The sequence below is a fragment of the Lycorma delicatula genome, chromosome 7, assembly GCF_047948215.1.
Source record: "Lycorma delicatula isolate Av1 chromosome 7, ASM4794821v1, whole genome shotgun sequence".
Taxonomy (NCBI): Eukaryota; Metazoa; Arthropoda; class Insecta; order Hemiptera; family Fulgoridae; genus Lycorma; species Lycorma delicatula.
Genome location: NC_134461.1, coordinates 45,816,692 through 45,839,806, shown reverse-complemented (window position 1 = coordinate 45,839,806; position 23,115 = coordinate 45,816,692). Strand labels below are relative to the sequence as shown.

Sequence of the window (23,115 nt, the reverse complement as noted above, 5' to 3'; positions counted from 1 at the left end):
ATTAAATTACTTATTGCAAGATATAATGCTGTTTTATTTTCATCTTTATGAAACGAAGGCTTTTGTAAAATTACTATTATACCTTATTACCCTTCACCAAGTAAACACGATTATAATTTTTTCTTACTTTAAATTATACGTTTTTATTAGTATTATTACTTATTTTTACTTTCAAACAATTTAAAAATAGTTTACCTACTTCTATAAAGTTATTCTGTGTTAAAGTACCTTAATGTTTAATTCGTGTAGTCATTTTAGTATATATTTTTATGTATATTTTTATTTCATTATAAATTATTTTATTAGCCGAAAGTTTCTCTTACCTTAATTGTTCATCATAACAATTTTTCACTGGTTGACATGATTCTTTTAACGAAATAGAACGGAATGCAAGGATAGCGGGAGAATTATGTATCTCCGTACTAATCTCAGAACCTGGGAAAAAGTTCCTTGCTGCTGTATCTTTCTTTTAACGGGTAGGTTAGTATTTTTTTAGTGGCGGTTATATTTATTTTGTTTTATTTATGGACGGGATTATTTGCTGCGTCCCGATCCTTTAGACCAAGAAGAACTATTTGACCGTGTCTGAATCTTGGGAGACTAGCCGCGTATGAGCTTCATTTCCCCGGCGTAATTCCCCAACAGTCCGTCCCTTAAAGTCCTTTCGGTGCTAGAGCCTTACAGCTTAGCAGGAATGCGCCTTTTGGGGGCCGTAGTATTTGAAGGATGCAATGCGCTCCCCTTTACGGAGGGTGTCGCTAATGCTGACGTGATTTTTGCAACAAAACGCTCTTTTTTGTTTCATTTTACTAGTTATTAAAATATTTATTCACATAAATGTTCTACCATGTCCCATTTCCGAGTATCGGTTGATCTTCCTACCTGTTAATCTTTTCTGAATTACCTGTAATTGTTTATACCTGGCTTTAGTGGGGGTATTCCGACCGCATTCTACCAGCCTTTAAAGACTTATTTTCTTTAAATTTTAATTTGATTCTGTCTTGCGTAGAGTCAAGTGTAATTTATTAGTTTTGTTATATTTTATATAAAATGGCAAGTTCTAGTTGAAAAAATTCAGCGGATAAGTTGCATTTGTTATACATGCGGAAAGTTTACTTAAGTCACAGTCTAGAACTATTTATCAGGAAGTCAAAAAAGCCTGCTCTTTATATTTTAAGTGCCATGTTGGAGATTAAGATAAACGTTGGGCTCATCATGTTTGCTGTGTGAGTTGTCACGTGAATCTAGTGCAATGGATGCATGGCAAGAAAAATTCTATGCTGTTTGCTGCTCCTATGACAGCTCCTATGCTACTAAAACAGAGGGATACCCAAAAAGGCAAAATTAAGTATCCAAATTTGCCTTCAGCACTAAGGCCCATTACTCACAACCCCAGGTATTACCGGTGCCGATTGCTCCTTTAAATTTGGACAACGTTACGTTTCCCGGTGATTCTTATTCTTCATCAGGATCTGATTCACCACTTCCTGATATCACTAGTAGTGAGCCTACATTTTTATCAACCACCAGAGAGCCTCATTTAATAACCCAAAACGAATTAAGTGATTTGGTATATGGCCTGGGTTTGTCAAAACATAAAGGTTCGAAACGTCAACAGTAGAACTTTTTTCGTTTGGCCTCCGGGGGGGGGGGGAATCACCGTCAGGTATTACTTCAGAGAATGAATGAGGATGATATGTATAAGTGTAAATGAAGTGTAGTCTTGTACATTCTCCTTCTCCTTCTCCTTCTCCTTCTCCTTCCTGAGATGTGTGGTTAATTGAAACCCAACCACCAAAGAACACCGGTATCCACGATCTAGTATTCGAATCCATGTAAAAATATCTGGCTTTACTAGGACTTGAAAGCTGGAACTCTCGACTTCCAAATCAGCTGATTTGGGAAGACGCGTTCACCACTAGACCAACCCGGTGGGTTTCAACAGTAGAACCTAATTTGATAAAAATACACGTCTTTCAGTTTACCGAAAACTGATTGTTACATTTTCACGTTTTTATAAAGGAATCGCTATCAGTCTGTTGCGATATTGGTGATTTAATAAATGAACTTAATATGTAACATATCCCTTCCGAGTAGCGTATTTTCATAGATTCCCCTAAGTACAGCCTAAAAACAGTCTTACTACATAATGTAAACCAAAGACCATCTTTTCCTTTAGCTCATTCAATGACAATAAAAGAAAACTATGATTACTTGGCTACCATACAAAATTTGTGAAATTTTAAAAATTATGGCTATATTGCTAGGGCTTTAAGGGATTTTTACAAAGTATTATAGTTTTTTTATGCCTATGCGACAGTCTGACAATACAAGAACATTTCATTAAGAAAAATTGGTCTCAGAACTTCTTTTCAACCAGATACTTGTAATATAAATTATGCTTATATAATATAAATTATTTACTTGTAATATAAATTAGATACTTGTATTATAAATTATGTGACTATTGCAGGGAGGAGGACGCCGCAGAACACACAGTTTTCGTGTGCGATCGGTTTCTGCAGCAAAGGGAAGCATGCTGGAGAGAATTGGCGTGCTTTCTGCAGATACTATCATTTGAACTATGCTGCGGACCGAACGGGCCATTGTGTCCACAATGTTGGTCAAGATCATCCCTACAGAGATGGTGGAAGAAATGCTGGTATGAATAATTCTTCCTGAATCCTCTTGGGGTTGGGTTAATATAAAATCAGGTCCGGCCTCAAGGCGGACCTGATTATAAATATATTCCTATTTCTTTTTTTCTCGGTTACATTTGGATTTTTATGTAGTAAAGATTAAGAGGCCCAACTTTATTCAGTCTGCACTTCAGTTATTAAGCTTAATCTATCGTTGTAGCTTAATGTATCATTGGACAAGAAACAGTTCCCCCGTCTTCTACAGTATGAACCCTACGGTATTAGTTTATATAGTATTTTGAACTTACAGTAGTAGGGTCAAAATACAGAAAACGTAGTATGTGGTGAGAAACGACTATCCATGTACGGAGGAATTTCGAAATAAATATTCCTTTCAAAGGAAAGTACTTATTTTTATCTTCAGGAAAATAAATACTTTCAGAATTTTCAAATAGTAGGAGCCTATCTTGATCGTGATCCTTTGGAAAATCGGGTGATTTCACCTAAATAGATGAGCACCAGTACTGATCAAATCAATTTTACTTTTTCCAACTTAAATAACAGCTCTATAAAAGGTAATTAATTATTTTTCCTCCAAAAATTTGAAACATCTGAGAAACATATACATAATTTCTGTACCTTTTTAAAGCTTTTGATGGGAAAGTGATAAAGTTTTTGTTACAATAGCTGCTGTATATTACGGAAAATCTTTTAAATCTATTGGTTAATACATTAATTCTATTTTTGTCATGTTTAATTTTTATCTGATCCCATATATTTTCAAAAAATATTTTTTATATTATTTCTGCGTTTCATTGGAAAAAAAACGTTTAAGCTTGTAAGCTTGTGATAGAGGTACAGGTTTCTTGCATTAATTCAACTCAGATCTTTTTTTTGGCGGGGGAGGTGGGCGAGGGAGGGAATTCTTCCAAAGGCACCAGACGTGTTGGTATCGTCTGGTCGTCTGATATTCTTATCACTAAAAAAATACCTTTATTTTATCCACGGGAAAAAAGCGGTCCCGTTTTCGTATTACATCAATCCGGAAGATGCTGTCTGTTGAGTTAAAGGAACCCTCCTGTTCATACTTTCTGCCCCTTTCTATTATGCTCCTGCCAACCACTCTTCCTTGATATATATTAATAATAAATTATTATTAGTTTTGTACAATTCTTATTTTAGTCTTTTACTTTAATATTTGATTATTCTTGTATTCACTTAAATCGCCATATCCTGAGCTCCATGTCGGTTACATTTAACGTAAAGGTTTTACATTTCAATATTAAGTCAAAAAATAACTTTTAAAAATGTGTGATAAATGACAAACATAACCGAGATTCGAATCTAAAATCTTCTGAATGAATGTTTAATATTATTGACATAAAAAATGTATTATTAATATAAAAATTACTTTATACAATGAAGTAAATTGATGTATGATTATTATTAGGCATATAAAATTATTTTCCATTTTAAATAATTGCACATCTGTTGTTTTTATCAGGATTTACCGATGTACTCATCAATATCTGTACGTGCTGTATCTAACGAATTTATTCTGCACGACCGTGAAAGTATATTTTACAATAATTTTAATAGAGAGGGATTTAATTGCAAGCAACTCCACCTTGACATTCTGAAACAGGATTCTCGTGGGCATTAAAATACGGTAATAATATGTACTAATTATTATTATTTAAATTTTATTACACTTTTATTTTTTAAGTTAGAACTAAACTAAAACTAATTATAAATCAAATTAATTTCGTTGGTTTTTTATGATGATCCAATAAATATACTTTATCTGATTTATTTTATTACTTTTACTTTATGTATTAAGTTTATTATTTTATCTACATTTTTACTACTGTTATTAGAATGAAGAAATTTAAATGAATTATTTATGATAATTTATATTATAGTATATTCACTATTTCCTTATTTGATGGACGTCCAAAAATAATGTAATATATCTTATTGGAGAAAGGGGCTAGCAGTTTTCTTAATTAATCTACACAGGTTTTTTTTTTATGCGCAATTAAAACGGATGTAATAATAAACATCTGTATGAACAAAAAATAAAATATTATGTACGGTTATGTGGTCGTAGCGCACGTGGGTCAAGCTCACAATAGTTGTGGCGTAGATAAGTTATGCTTCGTGACTGAAGTGCACTATTTATGTCCTTTTTGTTATAACAAAATAAAAATTAGTTTTGTATATAACTGTACTATAATACAGAGTATTATATTACATACAAGAATACAACTGTTAAAATTTAAGTGCTTTTTTTACTTCCTTGTACGAATTAAAGAAAATATTGTGATCGCGAAAAATTCGTTTTTCAGATTTCAATAATATCCATTTTGACCATCCCTGAATCCATTTTGACTAGTTTCGGCGTGATGTCTGTACGTATGTATATGTATGTATGTATGTACGTATCTACGTATCTACGTATGTTGCATAACTCAAAAACGATTAGCCGTAGGATGTTGAAATGTTGGATTTAGGACTGTTGTAACATTAGTTGTGGTGGACCTTCCTTTTTGATTGCAATCGACTGAACCAAAAGTGTCCAAAAAAGACCAAAAATTCAAAAAGAAAATTTGGATTTTTGACTTTTTCTTAACTGCAGTAATAAGCCCTCATTGAGAGCATTTCAACGATATGTCGTAAGTAGTACTTATTGGTTCCACTTTCATTGGTTCTGGAGTTATAACCAAATGAAATTTTAATTAATGAAATATTTGGATCTTAGAAGGGAAAGGCACATCGGTTCGAATCAGACTTCATCTGCTTTTCATTTTTAACTTTTTTAATTTTTCCTTTTTTAATTTAAATATATTGATTTATTAATTTATTTATTTATTAACCCGTGATAGTAAAAAAATACAATAATTAATAATTAAATAATATCAAAAAATAAATTAAAAAATCCGAAGTAGTAAACTAAAATTTTATATACTCTTAAAAATATGTATACGTAATTTAATAGGCATTATTACATATGTGTATTTGTAACAGATTTGGTGAAACATTTGATTATTTAATATTAATTGAGAATTATCATTTAGAATCGGTAATAAAATTTTACGTAATTTTCATTTTAAAAAAGATATATATATGTAATTTTATAGGCGTACAAGGAAGTCATGTGGTATCGACATCAGATCTTTTAAATTTACTTTTGTTCGTAAATTATAATACGTGATTGGTCTCTATTCGCTGTTGGGTATCATTCATCTGTTACCCATTTTGAAAGAATAATAATCATACCCGTTGTTCTGGTTTATCTATAACCATTTTAGAATTAACATTTACAAATCCGTAAACCATATGAAAAGAACACTGTTTAGTAGATTATTGAAGTAAATCCTAATAAATAATAAACAAAAATTTAAGAAAAGTCAGTAAACAAATAAAAGTAAGAACGTGAGGAATAAGATAATTTTTTGGTTTAACCTCGACAATAATAAAATTTAACAAAAATCACCTTTTGTCAAATAATGCGTACGATTCAGCCTCAATTCACTTGTGCGCTTCGATCAACTCTTTTTTTCTTTTTTTAGAAGTAAAAGAGTTTCAGCAGAAGTGTTTAGACATGTAAATGATAACAGTTAGCAACACACTTGGAATTATGAAAAATCATTTTATACATCTTTCATGAAAGTTTGCTTAATCGTTTAAGCGCAATAAATGGAAATTTATAAGCATAAAAAATATGTGTACATATAGAATCAGAAATGATAAGATAGTTCATAAAATTATAAAAGTTATAAAGATATAAAAGTTCGTATATAAGTTTTTCTTACTTTGGATGTACTTTTAAAATATTAGAAAAATGATATCAAGTTTTTGAAATTAAAAATGTCAATGTAGATCAACGTGGTGAATGTGTGATTTTTGAGTACAGGTATATGAAAAACTAAATCAACCTCATAAAAATTCATGATATTTTTTATAGGGTTAGATTAATATATGATCAAATTCTTCTCATATTTTTGAGATTTAGGCAATAGTCCATGCAGCTTGCTACTAAATTAGCATAATAAGAATCGCATTAAATTGGCAAGATTCATCGAATCATATGATATTTTGGAAGATTTCAGATCTTTTTAATTAATTGGGGTTTATTAATTCAGGACCCTTAGACAAATATGTTTCATTGTATTGTAAGTAAAAATTTTTACTTTCCTACCTTGGCAGACCCAGATAGGTCAACAAGAAAATAACAGCCGGAATGCAATATCAAGGGACAGTAAGTTTTAAAATAAAATTTATTCAGGCTGACTCGAACAGTCTAATACAATGTGTACGGAAAGTCGCTGTGCATACGAGAGGTACTCACAGGTATCTGATGTCAGCAGAAAATGCACCGATATGCGTACGATGCAAGTGCCGTTTGACTGTGCGGAACATCCTCATGGATTGCATATGTTATGCGGTGTTATCGTAATTTTAAATTGCCCAGGAATTTTCGTCAAATCCTGGGCAATAATAAAGAAGTTTGGAGCGGGTGTTTTCATTTCTCCGAAGTGTTAGTGTTTTCGTACTCGTTCTTTTTAATAGTGTTGTTAAATTTTTTTAGAGTAGTATGTTTTGGTGTGTAATATTTTAGTTTAAGTTTTTTACTTTGTTTTTAATATTTTAGTAATTTTGTTTTAAAATTTCTTCTCTAAGTTTTTATTTCGTTATTGTTTTATTAGATTTTATATTTCATATTTTTGTTTTCCTGGCGATGATAACATAAAAATGTTTTTCACCAACAAAAAGAAAAAAAAGTGTATCAGCTGTTTAAAGTGTTTGAAAACAAATTGAAACATATGCAGTCTTGTATTGATGTTGGAGGAGGTCATTTTCAACACCTTTTATAAAGTATTCCAGTTATTGTAATATCCGTTTCTGTAAAATAATGAAATAAAAATATTAAGTAATAATTAAGAAAGTTTCGTCATTACACTCCCATAATTCCAGTGCACAGCAACTTTCCGAACGCTCTGTATAAGTAAGCCACTTTTTTTTTGTATGGAATTTGAAGATGTAAGAATATAAATAATTATGAACGTTTTGAGGCCTTTGAATCCATAAACAAAAAAAAATTTTGTCGCAAAATTCTTCAATTATTTTTGTATGCCTAATGACGTCTACTTTGCTTCATATATCAGGAACCTACAGACACTTTTACATCCGGTGTAGATGTCTGTTATTAGAAAATAATGATACAATTTCTAATAGGTGGATGGGAGGAGATACTCCTTCTACATTATAGTGACGCTAGATAGTGAAGGGAAAGGAATTTAAAAAACAGTTTACTTGATGTGTTTTTGAGCTTATGAAAAAATAATGCCGTGATAAAAATAAAAACTTTATCAACCCAAAAAAAGAAATTCGCTAAAGATTTCTTACTTTTTATTTTCTCATAGTTTCATCATTATGTTGATCATGAAAATGTTCTTGCAACAGTGCGAGAACATTTTTTAAACCTTATTATAGAACACGTCATAGTATTTCGATCCCTGAAAGTAGAAATTAATAGAATTTTGTAATATTTTTCTGCCTACACGTAATCACTAGAAATATTTATTATTTTCTAAATGAAGCGTTATAAAGGTAGGATGAAATTTTTTAGTTTTTTAAAAAAAATACCGGATAATTCCCTTTTTCAAAAGACCAAAAATCCGATCTTTTGATGTATTTTAAGTATATTTATGACAATCCAGGATGAACGTTTTTTAAATAACAAATATAATTTTTTTTTTTTTAATTTACTTTCTTTAATCTTATACGCGAATAGGAAAGTTTATCTATTTGTTTGCAACATCATCACGCGAGAATCAACCCACCGATTGCTTTAACATTTTGAGAAAACATTCGTGTTATCCTAGGGAAGGTTTCAAGCCATAGATCGAGGCCTTAGCTCCCGTGGAGGTTAAGATATTAAAGATTTTCACTAAAAATAAAAATTAATCCTTCTACTTCATTATTTTTCTGTCATCATAACAACAGAAATATAGTGAAGTAAAATGAGTAATTATATATTTTTTTTAATGAATATATATAAAATATTTCATATTCTCACAACCATAAAGATAATGAACTTGTCGGGAGTTCAGGGGGCGGAGCCCGCTGGTTAAGCGAAACGAGCTCTTACTGGCTAGTAAATAATAAAATTGCAAATTAAATAAGATAGAAAAGGCATAAAATATTCAGTTTTTTTGTTTTTTTAGAGAATGAATAAAATTTTAAGTTACATCTGCAACCCAGAAAAGTTTAACAACACAGTATCCAGCCTTTTTTTAAAACAAATTCATATTAAAGAAAAATAGTGAAAACTAAGAATGGTACAGTACAACTGATAACATTTCATAGAAGATAACGAAATTTGTTTTAAGCATGCTGTGTTTTAAAAGTTTCATCTGAATAAATTACAAATTGATTGCATCGGTAAGGCGAGTTTAGAGATTTATATTAAATAAGTGGGCTTTCTTTCTTTTTCTGTTTAGCCTCCGGAACCACCATATTGTATTACTTCAGAGGATGAATGAGAATGATATGTATGAATGTAATGGAACGAAGAGTCTCAGATGGACCGTTCCATGGCGCGAGTGGTAGCGTCTCGGCCTTTCATCCGGAGGTCCCGGGTTCGAATCCCAGTCAGGCATGGCATTTTCATTCGCTACTTTTCATTCAACTCATCCTCTGAAGCAATACCTAACGTTGGTCCCGGAGGTTAAAAAAAAGAAATGGTCGATCGTTCCTGAGATGTGTGGTTAATTGAAGCCCAACCACCAAAGAACACCGGTATCCAAATCTACTATTCAAATCCGTATAAAGGTACTTTTATATCTAATTGGATTTGGACCTTACAACTTTCGACTTCGAAATCAGCAGATTTGCGATGACGAGTTCAGCACTAGACCAACCCGGTGGGTTAAATAAATAGACCTAGTTTAATATGAACTAATATTCATTAATTCATTAAACAGTGAAACAGTGTCCCAAATTATTTTAATGTAGATAATGTGTTGATACTGTTTGCGAAATTGCATTACATTCTTAGACAATTAAACTCTATTTTCGCGAGTGCTTGTTACAAATTTCCTGTTGTTTCAATTAAATAATCATTACGTGTAGTGTCTTACTAAAATCCATTCTTGTTGATCGTGATGTAACTAAATTATACGTTTTTTCTACTTATTTACATATTAAATTTGACGTAACAGAATGGCGACAAAATAGAAAACCAAGAATTTTTCTAAATTTTATTTCGCTTTTATATATCAGAATTCCAGGTTGGCTTAAATTTTTCAGCCGAATTTAATTCACTCTAAACAAAATAAGAACCATCAAGGACCATGAACTGATGCAGTTTTCAAATGGGATAATATCCAGAGAAATTCTATCGTATTGTTATTGTATTGTATCGTTTTTAAAACTGAAATAGGAATATATTCACTGTGGGGTCTATTACGACCGTTTCAGGGTGGGATAAATGGTTATCATTAGATAATAATCTATAAAAATAACAATGTAAATGTTCGTTTGTTCAAAATCTTAAATCTCCGAAAGTTCTTCACCGATTGCTTTGAAATTTTGACACAACGTTGCATTCGAATACGCACGTGTTTTTATATACCTAAGATGTTACACCTGTGACAGGTAAAAACATGCATTTTTAAAAAAAACAGCGCTAAATGTTGGACGTAAAAGCAACACACGCTTTACTAAATATTTTACGATTTCATTTCAATGTTTCCGAGATGTGTGTCTGCTGTAAACTAAAAAACTACTGGATCGATTTACTCGCGGGGAAAAAGGGCGAAAGGAAGAGAGGGAAAAATCAGAAAAGGTAAAAGGGAAGAAGGGGAAATGTAAAAGGGGAAAACACGGGAAAAGGAGGAAAGAGAAAGGGAAACAAGGAAAATAGAAATGGGGAAGGAAAGGGAAATTGGTAGAAAGGGGAAAAGGAAAATGTTAATTTGTAAATTTCCGTAATGTTCATTTTGTTAATATTTGATCAAACTTTCAGTTGTGTCATTTAATCTATTTATATACTCAAATCTAGCAGTAGCGAAGAATTACTGGGTCTGCTAATTATTTAAATAAATTTAATTACAACGAGTTATTAATTTTAGTGCTAAAATTCAGGTTGTATGATACGGAATTCTGTATGTAGAACATATATTGATATGGAGAAAGGTTTTATCATATTCGGGATCTAAAATAGTAAGATATCTTTTTTTTTTAACTTACGTTTCCCAGGAAGGAACTCACAGTTTTTCTTCGTTTCACTCAATTACTATTGCAGTAAGAGATGATTTGAGATCAATTTATGATACCTAATATACAACAAAACTATACATTAAAGTGATTGTTAATTTACTAATGATTGATGTTAACATAATGGTTGTAAATGATGTAATCAATTTTTGTAATCAGTACGTGTTAATCAACTCCACTCCTATTTCCACTCCACTCCTCGAGTACTTCATTTTCTATTCATTGATTTTTCATATAGTATTTATTTATTTATATAGTAACAAAAGGATTACACCCACTTACAGTTACCGATGAATGATAATGAATTTTTAGCCATGCCTGATCGGGAATCAAACCCGGAATCTCCATATTATCTTCGTTTTTTGAAATATAGAAAATATTTACGATTCCTCATAAGATTGTATTATAGTACGTTCGGAAAGCCCCTATGCACTTAGTTTTATTCTACTCGTATAAAACCATAATAAACCGTTACAGAATAATTACGTTACAGATTAATAGAAAAATTTGTAAAAGATGTTGAAAATGATTTCATATAAAATGCATCTTGTAGTCCTAAACAGTTCATTAGTTAATGTCGTAAAATGCTTAGTATTACGCACTTTCGTCAAATTTCAGTATTGTTAGAGTTTGCATGGTCGTAATTCTCAATCCATTTTCCGTTGAAGTGATTGTTGTAGAAATTTGATGAGTTAAAATCCGAATCTGAGGAGGCTAAAAATACTTCGAGTTGATCTTGCCTCTAAAAAAGATATACTAGACTTGCTAGAAATGTAATAGAAGTAATGCAGAGATAATAGGGGGCTACAGATGTGGTTGGTATCAAGCATAAGTGATGTCAATTTTTGTGGAAACTGACGAGAATTCAACGAAACTAACAGTGTTATCAGTATTTTCAAAGAACCCAAGGCTCAAAATACAGCTTCTTGAACTTTCGGTAGTGGAAATTTCAACCCTCTTTCCAGTTCTATTTTTAGATATTATGGAGGACTTTCGAACAAACCATGAGTTATCACAAAAGACTTCTATCGTGTATTCTAAGAATTAAATTGTTTAGAAAAATAAATTCAAGCTTTCAGTATTGTAAAATTAACTTTGATACTTAACTCAATGCGCGTTGATGTTATTGAAAATATTAAGTTGATTTTTTGACAGAGCTAAGCGATTTATTATTTTAACTCGATCTTTTGGAATTTCATTCATTTATACGTTTGTGACGGTAGTTACGGAAAGCGTTATCAAATTTTTATGAAATTCTGCCGGAGTAAGATTTCTTGCTATTAAATGACGTGTACCGAATTTTCATAAAATTTTCCGTTTCAAAATGAATAGTTCTCAAATTTGAAAAATAACGATTTTAATAATGATTTGAAAATTTTTTAAGTTCATTTCCAGTCTAGTAAATTAAATTTTCAATAAAATAACTTTATAAAGTGGTACCTGTAATTGATTCTCTTATCTAAATTGATTTTTTTTCCAACGGTTAGTTTTATATATATATATATATATATATATATAGAGAGAGAGAGAGAGAGAGAGAGAGAGTTTTAGAATTAAAAACCAAAATTATGCATCCGAGTACATCGTAGCACTTTGTAAGTATTAAGTTTATTATATATATATATATATATATTGTATATATTGTAGTTAATTTGAAAAAAAATATTTTGTGAATATGGCGGAGTTTCTCGTCAATAGGCAACAGTCAGTGAGGTCCGGCGTCCCTGAAAACAATGGTTACGATAATAATACAAGATGCTTTTTTGCGCTAATTAAACTTTCCGCTGTCAATTAATCTCAACATTTTCGTTTTCCATTTCATTTTAATATTTACTTAATTCAATTACGTTGTAAACTTAGTTTGTTAAATGACCAATGTTTATTGTTCATAAAGCTATTGGTTTTATGATTTACTCGTACAAAAAACAAAATGTGCGAGAACTCATAAAAAAGGAACCTGCTTTATACTAAATTATAGGCCAACGAATGAAAAAAAAAATGTTTAGTATTTCAATTATCGCCAACAATATTATTTGTCCTGACCGGAACAGCTATGACCAGAGGGAGAGACCTCGGGTAGTTGATATAACATACTTAATGGAGTATTTCGCAACAGTTTCTTGTCTCCGGTTTGTATTTGTTACATCATATCCCTTAACTATGTATGATGTAATATCTATATGACGTGCATTCGGCATAATTTACACTCGCTGCACCGTTCCAAACCCGTGACTCTACCATATTCGGTTCTTTTGCATTTGAATATTTTACATCTGTTTTGTCCACCGTTCTTTATTGTAGATAATGTAACCGTATGTACCATTTATGCGTCACTAAACAATTTAATAAAAAAAAAAATAAAAAAACCAGATGATAATGAAGTAACATGTAAAACAAGTTTTTTTTTTATACTGACGAGCAGGACTACTGTAAATGTACACAATTATCTAGCAGTTTACGTTTTTATTATTTCTTTAATATAAAACTGATAGCTTTAAAGCTTATTTACTGGTTAGTTGTGTGGTAAAGAACATAATATTAGTAATAAGTACATATATAAAAGTGTCATGAGTGAAATTGTAGAATCTTGGTGTAGGTGCGTAGTGTAGGTTGATATATATTCATTCAATTTTGCACACCACATTTTTCGTGATTACAGTTCTTTCTGACTAATAATGAGTATTGCTTCATTTTACGTAATCAAATTTTTATATTATAATTTTTGATATAAGGAAGAAATATTATGGTGAAAAATTATGTTTCCTTGTCTATATGTGTTATAATTTTATAGAAATTATTAATTTGAATATTTAAAAAAAAAATATTTTTTTCTTACAGCTATAATTTCGTGGTGTATTATATATAAGTAAAGGTTTTTTTTTTTATGTGTCGTGTGATACATTTTTAATAGTTGTATAGTTGCCGTCAAGTAACGGCAAGCTTGGTGTGGCAACCCAATATAAAAATTACTACCCAATTACTTGATTACTACCCAATATAAAAACATGTTCCTTGATCTTAGTATTCCCCTTTACCAAATAATTGTTCTATCTTTAACAAATAAATGCAACAATTTTGAAATGAAATACAGTCTGCTAATTTGAGCTGTACGTTTTAAAATGCATTAATGGGTGACAAAATATTATCTATTACTAATTACACGTAAAATATTGCGATAATTAGTGTAACATTAATTACTTACTTGAAAATAAATTATACGTTTAATTCCTTAGCTAGATCGCTTTCCTCATTATCTTCAGTCTAATTGTCACTATTATCACTGTCTACATAAAGAGACAATGAAAGATTCTGTCACAGAATTTATTAACGATTTTTAGCTCCAATATTCATCTTCGATTATTTTAACCTTTTCAATGTAATTCTATTTTTTCTTTTCGTAGTTTTGAACCTGAGTCCTGGAAATGTCACAGACAGCTGCAAGTTCTCTCTCTTCATACTTCTGTATAGCGATTGAATGCTTGTCATTTTTCAATTTTCTTATAGCTAAAGATTCTTTCTTCATCATACATATTTACAATTTCACACGCTTGTCTTCGAAGTTTTTTACCTTTCTATTCGTAGGTACGTAACTATTAATATTGCACGATAAATAATATTATCTATCATGAAGAAAAAAATTAGATAATCCATTTATTAAATTGGTAGGCGAGATCAGAAGATTAAATTCCTTAATCTAGCTGTCTCTCCTTTATTAATGCAAATTTTTTTTTTTTCAAAAATCAACACCATTTCTTAAAATTGATATGTATGTTTTTGTTCTTCGTTCTATCTCCCTTCGGTCAAAATATTTTTCAACGATTTTTTGAAAGTTTCAATTTTTCTAAATTATAGATCTGGGACCTAAAATGCAGAAAAATTTTTTTAATTCTCTTTTTCTTATTTTCGCCTATGTTGAAGGAGTGTTAGATTTAGAATAAAAATTTGTTACGCTTAACCGACACATGAATATTTTTAGAAAAGTTTTCTTAAAATTTATTCCCCATCTCTAAAAAAATGTATTTATTCTTTTGTTTCGTTTTTGGCTCTAATTCTTTTAATTTTGATTAAAAATCCTTTTTTTTGTATTTTTATTCATCACTTAATGGGATATTAAAATTAAAGTAGCTTTGGAATTTATATTATACCGTATTCCAGAACCAAAATGAGAATTCTTTTTCATTACTTTCAAAAAAAGTCATATTTTTTTCAATATTTTTAAACAATTCTGTTTGAAATTAATTTATTTTTTTGTTAGAGATCACTTCTTTATAAATAATTTTTTCGTATATTTTCCTCACAGAATAAGGAAATTTAAAAAAATCGGAAATTTTTTTTTAGTTTTTTCTGTCGACGTAAAAAACTAACTTTTGTGAATATTAACCTTATTAAAAGAATTATTTAATACAACAAAAATAAAGGTGGGAAAATGATGCAATATTTTGCCAGATGTTTTCTTTCCCTTGTATAAAAATTGCTAAAAGTTACTATTTTTGTATAGAAAATTACGATTTTTGGTCGAAACAGAACAAATAAGAAATATTTTCATTAATTTTTATAGTCGGTCCGGTTTTAAGTTGCTCACCGGGTTTATGTTTATACATATACACATATGCGCGCGTGCGTGTTTTTGTAGTATTGTAAATTTATACTCATTAAGTTATGACCAAATCCCATAGTTCTAAAAATTGTTTTACACGGATTTGAATACTAGATCGTGGATACCGGTGTTCTTTGGTGGTTGGGTTTCAATTAACCACACATCTCAGGAATGGTCGAATGAGAATGTACAAGACTACACTTCATTTACACTCATACATATCATCCTCATTCATCCTCTGAAGAATTATCTAAACGGTAGTTACCGGAGGCTAACCAGGAAAAGAAAGAAAAGTTCTAAAAATTGTAATTCTCTTAAGATGGGAATTACGTTCACAATTGTAAACCCTTAAAAAAAATCCATTTTAAAATTAAGTATATACAAATTTGCTGTAAAATGTTTTAATTGTTAAAAAATTGCCTAGAGAAATTTAATTATAAAATAAATAAAAAACAATTCATACATTTTATATTGTTAATGCAGTACCTTAGTAACGTATTTCGTTTAAAAATTCAGTCTATGATGCAGCGGGTTTGTGTGAGGTAGGGAGGGCCCTACCTCAAAAAAATAATAAAATATTCATAGTAGAGAATTTTTAAGCTTTACTGAATCTAAATATTAACAAAATCGCAGAAAATTACTTTTGGAAGAAGACGGTTTTGATTAATTTTAAAGATTACTTGAATTTTAAATTATGAATTTCTTCCATTCCTTTACAGTAACGTTAATTTCAGCTCTACAAAAGGAAAAACAGATAAATATAAAAAATTATAATTGTTCAAGCTCTATATAATATTTAAAATTAGTAATAAAATTAAGTATTTGTATCTGTAAGCATTATCTTTTAAATCATCGTAAGTATTACAAATTTTTCTTATGGTTCTAAAGGAGAAAGGAACTGGTCAGATCTCCACACCTCTTGACCGCAGACAATTTATCTAATGCTGCTTGTTCTTTATAACGAACATTAGTAATAGTAGATACAGGTGGAGGAATTTATATCATTTGGTATAAATGTATAAGATGACAATCTAAAAAAAGAAAATGTGAAAAAATTAAGAATTCTAGTTTTTACCAAAATGTCAGAAGCTTAGTATGGAACAAGAAAATACTAGCAAAGCGCAAAGAAATGCTTTGAAAACTTAATTGCGTTTCTATAGAAATTAACAGTTAAGACTTGCTGCATTATTGTTTCCATCAAAGCGAATTTATTTGACACTGACACAATATTGATAATTGTACCCGACTATCTAATTGTTGGCCAACATAAATAGTCCATTGTTAATTCCTAGCAAGTTTTTATTAATTTTCACACCGTTCAAAGAATATCTTCATTCCCATCAACATTTATTACGGTATTATCAATTCTGTTAGTAATAAATATTTTCCCACCATTTTAACTAGTTCTCATATCAGTTTCCAATTTAAAGGAGTCATGCTCTTAAACTTTTCTCATAGAAGTTTCACATCATGGCATTTCATTAGTGACCAGATCTTCAGTCAGATTCAGTTCGGGATGGTAGATAGCAGTCTTAAAACAGAATGATTGTTAAGGTGGATTATATTATGTGGGAGACCGTTAAAAATTTTAAAAAGCAAATGACGAGAAAATATTATTTATTCGATGATAATGTAACTAACTCTACTGTTCAGTCTTCTGTGAGCATTCTTATTCCAGTAATAAAGAATTGTTCACCTTGGTGTTTGTCATCTATGACTCGCTCATTGATGTCAAAAACACCGTTAGCATCGCTTTACCGGTTGACGCGTAGGTTTTGAATTTTTTCTAGCGTGCAAACTGAATGTTTCCATTCCATGCTCTAATATTCAGATTCCAGCTCAAAATAATTATTAGCTATGAAAACTAAAAAAGTATTACCTTCCGCTAAATACCGTTGTTTAAGTTCCGTACACATGTGAATTCGGATTTCTGTGATTTGAGTTGGTCTCGGAACATGATTTGCAGTAATTCAGCTTATCATAGATAATTAAACTGTCGGTTCTGATACTCGCACTACAAATTTCAATAATTTGCAGAGCATCATTCGAAACTTCCAATTTTGGTAATACACTTTTTACCGTACTATTTTAGCATACGCAAGTGAATTTTGGCCGGTTTTATACCATCAGAAAATAGAAATCTTATCACAGCATGCTGTTCTCCCGCGGTAGTTACCTCAAGCGGAGTCGGCATTTTGTAAAAACAGAGGTTTATAACATTGAAAATATTTTCCGAATACCTGATACTTTCAGGTGTCCCATCTTGAACATCAGTCAGTACAGTTTATTCTATTAAATAGTTTTTCCGCTTTTGTCATTTGTCTCTTTAATTACAGGACGACTCTTGTAGCGTAACATGTTAGTATTATGCTAAGTACAAGCTATATGACCCGCCGGGTTGATCTAGTGGTAAACGCGTCTTCGCAATCATCTGATTTCGAAGTCGAGAGTTCCAACGTTGAAATCCTAGTAAAAGCAGTTACTTTTATACGTATTTGAATACTAGATCGTAAATACCGATGTTCTTTGGTGGTTGGGTTTCAATTAACCACACATTTTAGAAATGGTAGATCTGAGGCTGTACAAGACTACACTTCACTTACACTTACACATATCATCCTTTGAAGTAATATCTGACGGTTATTCCCGGAGGCTAAACAGGAAAGAAAGTAGAAGCTATAATATCTAAAATCAACTCATGAACTTGGTTGAGAAATGCGAACAAATAACGCTGAATTTGAAAAGGAGATGTAATGTCTGATAGGCAAATTTCAAAGAGAAGCTAAGAAACTTATGAATGTACCTGGTACAGAAGATTTAAAATAGGTGGTTTGAATATAATATGCTACTATTCATCAAAGATAAAAATATTCAACGCCATTCTCGGTAAACTGGTGTGAACGGAGAAAATTAGCAAGAAATTAATCAGATGAGAAATATGAAAATAAATTTTCACTGTAGTAATTACTTATAGTTATTTTTTTTTATATTTCGTTATTTTCGGTCCAGTCATTGTCATCAACGATTCAAAATCAGAACTAGCGATTCTTAAAAAGTTTTTAATACTCGTACCATCACAGCGAATTTCCATTGTTAGAGGCAATATCATATTTTTTCAGATCAACCATCAAACCAAACAATCACGGTAACCTATCCAGTCTTGTAATGAAGGCCGCGCTCATTATTTTCGTTTTCGTCTCCATGTAGCCGGAATGTTATATAGATTATTACATACACTTTGTTAAATAATATATGTATTAAGAACCTTAAGAAAGAAAATTTTAATTTATTTTATCTTTTTCAGTTTTTTGAATTTTATTTCATATAGCTACGATCTCAATATGGATTTAGTTAACGACAATAACTGTTTCGATAACTAATTGTGCTTTTAAGCTTTCATTGAACTGAAATTCGGGGAACTGGGATATGAAGTGAATCAATAACTAAATGAGCGTTTTCAAGGATCTCAACAGTAAAACAATAATGTGAAAAATATTGTAATTAGTAATAAAGACACAAAAACATTTTGTTTATAATGAAGAAACGAACATACAGAAAACTTGGCCTATTTTTAAAGACTCATACAAGATAATTAAAAAAAATACGGTAAATAATACTAATTCTTGTGTAAGATTATTTATTAAATATTATTTCAAATAAAACTTAAACTATTAAATAATTTGTAATTTTATTATATTTCAAATAAAAGCCGAAAAAATTAGCTGAATCAGATGGTTCAGAGAATTCAGAGTATAATTTTCATTATAAATACTTTAGATAAAACTTAATAAAGTAATATTTAAAAAAAAGGAGCTGGATTAACCACAGAACCTAACTTAATTGAATACAAATTTTATTACTCTTATTTTCGTGCTGCCTTAAAAAAAATTGTATATATATATTTTTTTTTATGTATAAATTAAAACAATTCGATAAATCGATAAATTAAAATGTCGAATAATATGTCAAATAATATAAATGTCAAATATAAACACATATTATTATATTTCTTTATGTGATTGTTTTTCTTTAAAAAATCGACTATTTATGCTAGACTCAAGTTTCATTTCCTCAGTTTTTATTTGTAAAAATAAAATTTTTCACTTTTTTCTTACTCTTTTTAAATGAATTTGTCTAATGCTCTATTGTTAGTTAGTCTTGTTCCATCCTTTAAAGATTCAAAATGTGTTTATTATGAATGTATAATTGATTAATACAATAACGTTATACATATGAATGCCAAGTTCAAACAACATAATAAAAATAATTTATATTATAAACGAAATAAACTTTTATTTATTTGAATGGATCAGCGAATAATAAAATATTTAGAATAATTAAACCTAACTTAGGTATTGAACCAAGGCGGCATATTATTCGACATTTTTGGTCATCAGAATCCATTTATATTTTGTCGGAAGGTTAGTTTCGTATTACGATAATTTGTTTGGTAAATTGAATATGAAACATAAAGACTCAGGTTTCATTTCCTGCTCTTTTATTTGTAAAAATAAAAAACTGAGGAAATGAAACCTGAGTCTAGCATAAATAGTCGCTTTTTTTAAGAAAAACTTATGAACCGCTACAAACTTCGTATTTATGAGTATTTTGATAAACGTATTTGTAGACTACTTAGTGAAATATTTTAATTATTGTAAATAATTTACAAAGTTTCGTTTATTTATTATTACTTTTTTGTTAAATTTATTTTATGACTGTTAATAAACTATTTATCGCATGTTTTACCGTTTCTTTCAAGAAAACTGACCGAATATTTCTAAAATTATTGAAACTTAAAGGTAGTGCGTTATCCTTCGTTACCATCAAACGCTTTTGTCAATTTTTTTTTTAGAATCAAAATATTTGTAGAAATATAAATTGGTTCTATGACTGAATACATTCTTAGTCTATGGATACATTTACGAAAAAAAGGATAAACCATATTAAAAGTGGCTGAGCTGGTTTGTATAGATTTTGCATAGTATAGTGTGTTAAGTTTATATGTTAACAAACCTTCTCATTTAGAAAAAATATAACGTGAATGACAAATAATTTGAAAATTTATGGCAAATTATATCAGTATTTGAAGCAGTTAATGTCTTTAGGCTAATCGTATACATTTCACAATTACGTAATGGTGAGCGCAATCTGGGTAGAACCGCTTTTATAATTGAATAATTGCTTAACATTATTCCATTACCCTCCTCTAGGCACTATCTACTCAGTCCGCAGTTCTCTCTTCATAATTTTTCCTTACTTTATTAACCCCTGCTTTGCAACAGTATATTCCATAAAACTTTTAAGTATTGTTGGCTATTATAATAAAGGCAGTTGTTACATTAGTACAAATAATATTTTTCTTTAAAATACATAATCGTGTTTTTATGTACGTGCTATTTTGTATTTATTTGTAGTTCAAATTCGGAGAAAACGAACCGAAGCATACTTTCTTAAAAAATAACACGTGCACGATATTTATTTTTAAACTTTTGGAACAGGTTTAATTGAAAGAAGACTTAATTTTTATTACATTATTATTTATAATCTATCATTTTTTATTTTTTTATATAACGGCATTAAAGTACGCTTTTTTGATTCGGTTTTTATACATTTTGATTAATTTAATTATTTTTTTTTTTTAAGATAGATTAATTAAATTATAGGTTGTTATTTAGCATTGTAATATATAAATAACTTCATTTTTCTTACTACTTTCTAATAAGTGTTATTTTCTTAATAAAGAAGACGCAATTTTGTTTTACCTTTAGGCTATTGAAAAAAAGAGTGTAATTATTGTAACCCTTCATTTATGTGAAATGGCAATTATTATTTTACCTTAATTTCTAGATTATTTTGCCTTACATCAGGCTGTAAGCGTAATTATAGTTCGGCAGTTTGTCTGGTCCATTTATTTGAGGTCTCAACTATAATTAAGTATTATTAAAATGTTTGTTTCATTTATTTTACTTATTTCATTTATTTTACTTATTAAGCATGTTCATCATATATTGTCAAGGTTTAAAATTTTGATGCTTATATTATTCATTAATTCATTTTTTAATCGCATAATTTTATTATAAATTTAGTTGTATTTTAAACACATAATGTGTTATATCGCCTGCATGATAGGAAGAAAGGTTTTATAGCGGGTGAGAGCCCCGCACTGCCATCAGTGCCGGTTTGACGGCGGCTGGCAGAGCTTTTTCCTCCCACTACGGAAAGAGAAAAAAAAACAAACATAAATATACATGCTGTGCATATCGCAGCTTAGGTTGCGTATGATGAAGTGTTGTTTTCAGTTTGACGTAAATTGTAAAACTAAAAGCACTTTAAAAAATATTTAAAATAATTTTATTTTAAAAATGTATTATTTTAATTTATTATTTTTAGGTAGAAAGCTTCATTAATGAAAACAGATGATATAACCCTATAGATAGTTTTTTTATCATAAGGTTATAAGATAGCTTAGGAAGGGTAATATAATATGTAGAGTTCAAACCGATAGATATTCGTTGAGAGACCTCAAATTGTAGAAATTATGGTAGGTCTTTGAGACCTTGATATTGAATTAAAAATTTCTGTTGTATAGATTTTACAGTTCAGGAACTTTTGGCTTTTATGCAACCTTTATATATTAACTAAATTATATTTATAATATCTCATTTCAATATGCGCTTTTATATTTAAGTAAAAAACTATAGATTTATAAAATCAGATTAGAATCGTTTTGGCCGATCTGTAATTATGACTCTTCCTTTAGAAAGATAAAACGTTTTTAACAAAAAGATAAAAAAAATAATTCTCAATTCAACTAAATAGAAGCGACATTAAATTTGTGAGATTAAAGAACAACTATAACTTTACTTTTGATATTAACCGGATTTTCTATTTAAGATTTTTTTCATTGACCAGCTTGTACGCATAGCATAACTTGGGGTAAAAATGGATTACAGTTTTGAAAACATCGTACTAAGTATTATTTGAAATACAGTATTACCCGCGGCCATCCGGAGATATACCCGCATTATTGGCTAACCGCGTTATTTCGAAAGGCGTTAGTGATAAATGAAAAAAACAGTGCCAATTGAGTTAATATTGTTATATAATTAAAATATTAGAGAAAATTACAGTTGAAAATGAGAATTAACCTTTTAAACTATAATGAAGACGATAGAAGGCTAAAACGACTGCACGTGTTAAACCTTGATGACTATGTGATTTGAGGTGGAACTGCATCAGCTAAGTGAAACCCATCATATTTAATTTCACTTCGTCCAGTTTTAATTATTATTCTTTCATTATTAATTATAGTTTTATTTTTTCTCTTGTTTATGAATTCTTAGGGGATTGTTTTTATTTTGATTTGAACTGTTTTCTAACCTTACATATTTTACTTACATCAACATTCTATATACGAATATTAGTACATAATTTTTAGGATCTTCGATGAAATTTCCTCTACATGTGATTGAATATGTCATCATATTTATTTATAGTTTCTGTAATAGTGTAACCGATTTTAAATCTTATATTGAGACAGAAAAAAAATTAGAATGATATGAGATAAAATAGAACGTAAGAAAAAACAAAATACGG

The 23,115-nt window shown here is 29.7% G+C and overlaps 1 protein-coding gene and 1 long non-coding RNA gene across 5 annotated transcripts in view; one reads left to right on the top strand and one right to left on the bottom strand.

Annotated features, from left to right (window-relative positions):
- The window catches only part of LOC142327840 (uncharacterized), a 145,350-nt gene that overhangs the window by 32,177 nt on the left and 90,058 nt on the right, over window positions 1-23,115 (bottom strand). The gene's annotated exons all lie outside the window — the stretch shown is intronic.
- Window positions 1-23,115, top strand: part of LOC142327841 (uncharacterized) — a 180,756-nt gene that overhangs the window by 83,829 nt on the left and 73,812 nt on the right. The window contains exons 2-4 of one of the 3 annotated variants that reach the window (XR_012757108.1): window positions 2,474-2,662; window positions 4,144-4,308; window positions 18,824-19,105. This is a non-coding gene — a long non-coding RNA (uncharacterized LOC142327841). Of the gene's footprint in view, window positions 1-2,473; window positions 2,663-4,143; window positions 4,309-7,348; window positions 7,480-18,823; window positions 19,106-23,115 lie in introns of those variants that run through there. The other 2 variants (XR_012757109.1, XR_012757107.1) reach the window with 2 other exon arrangements.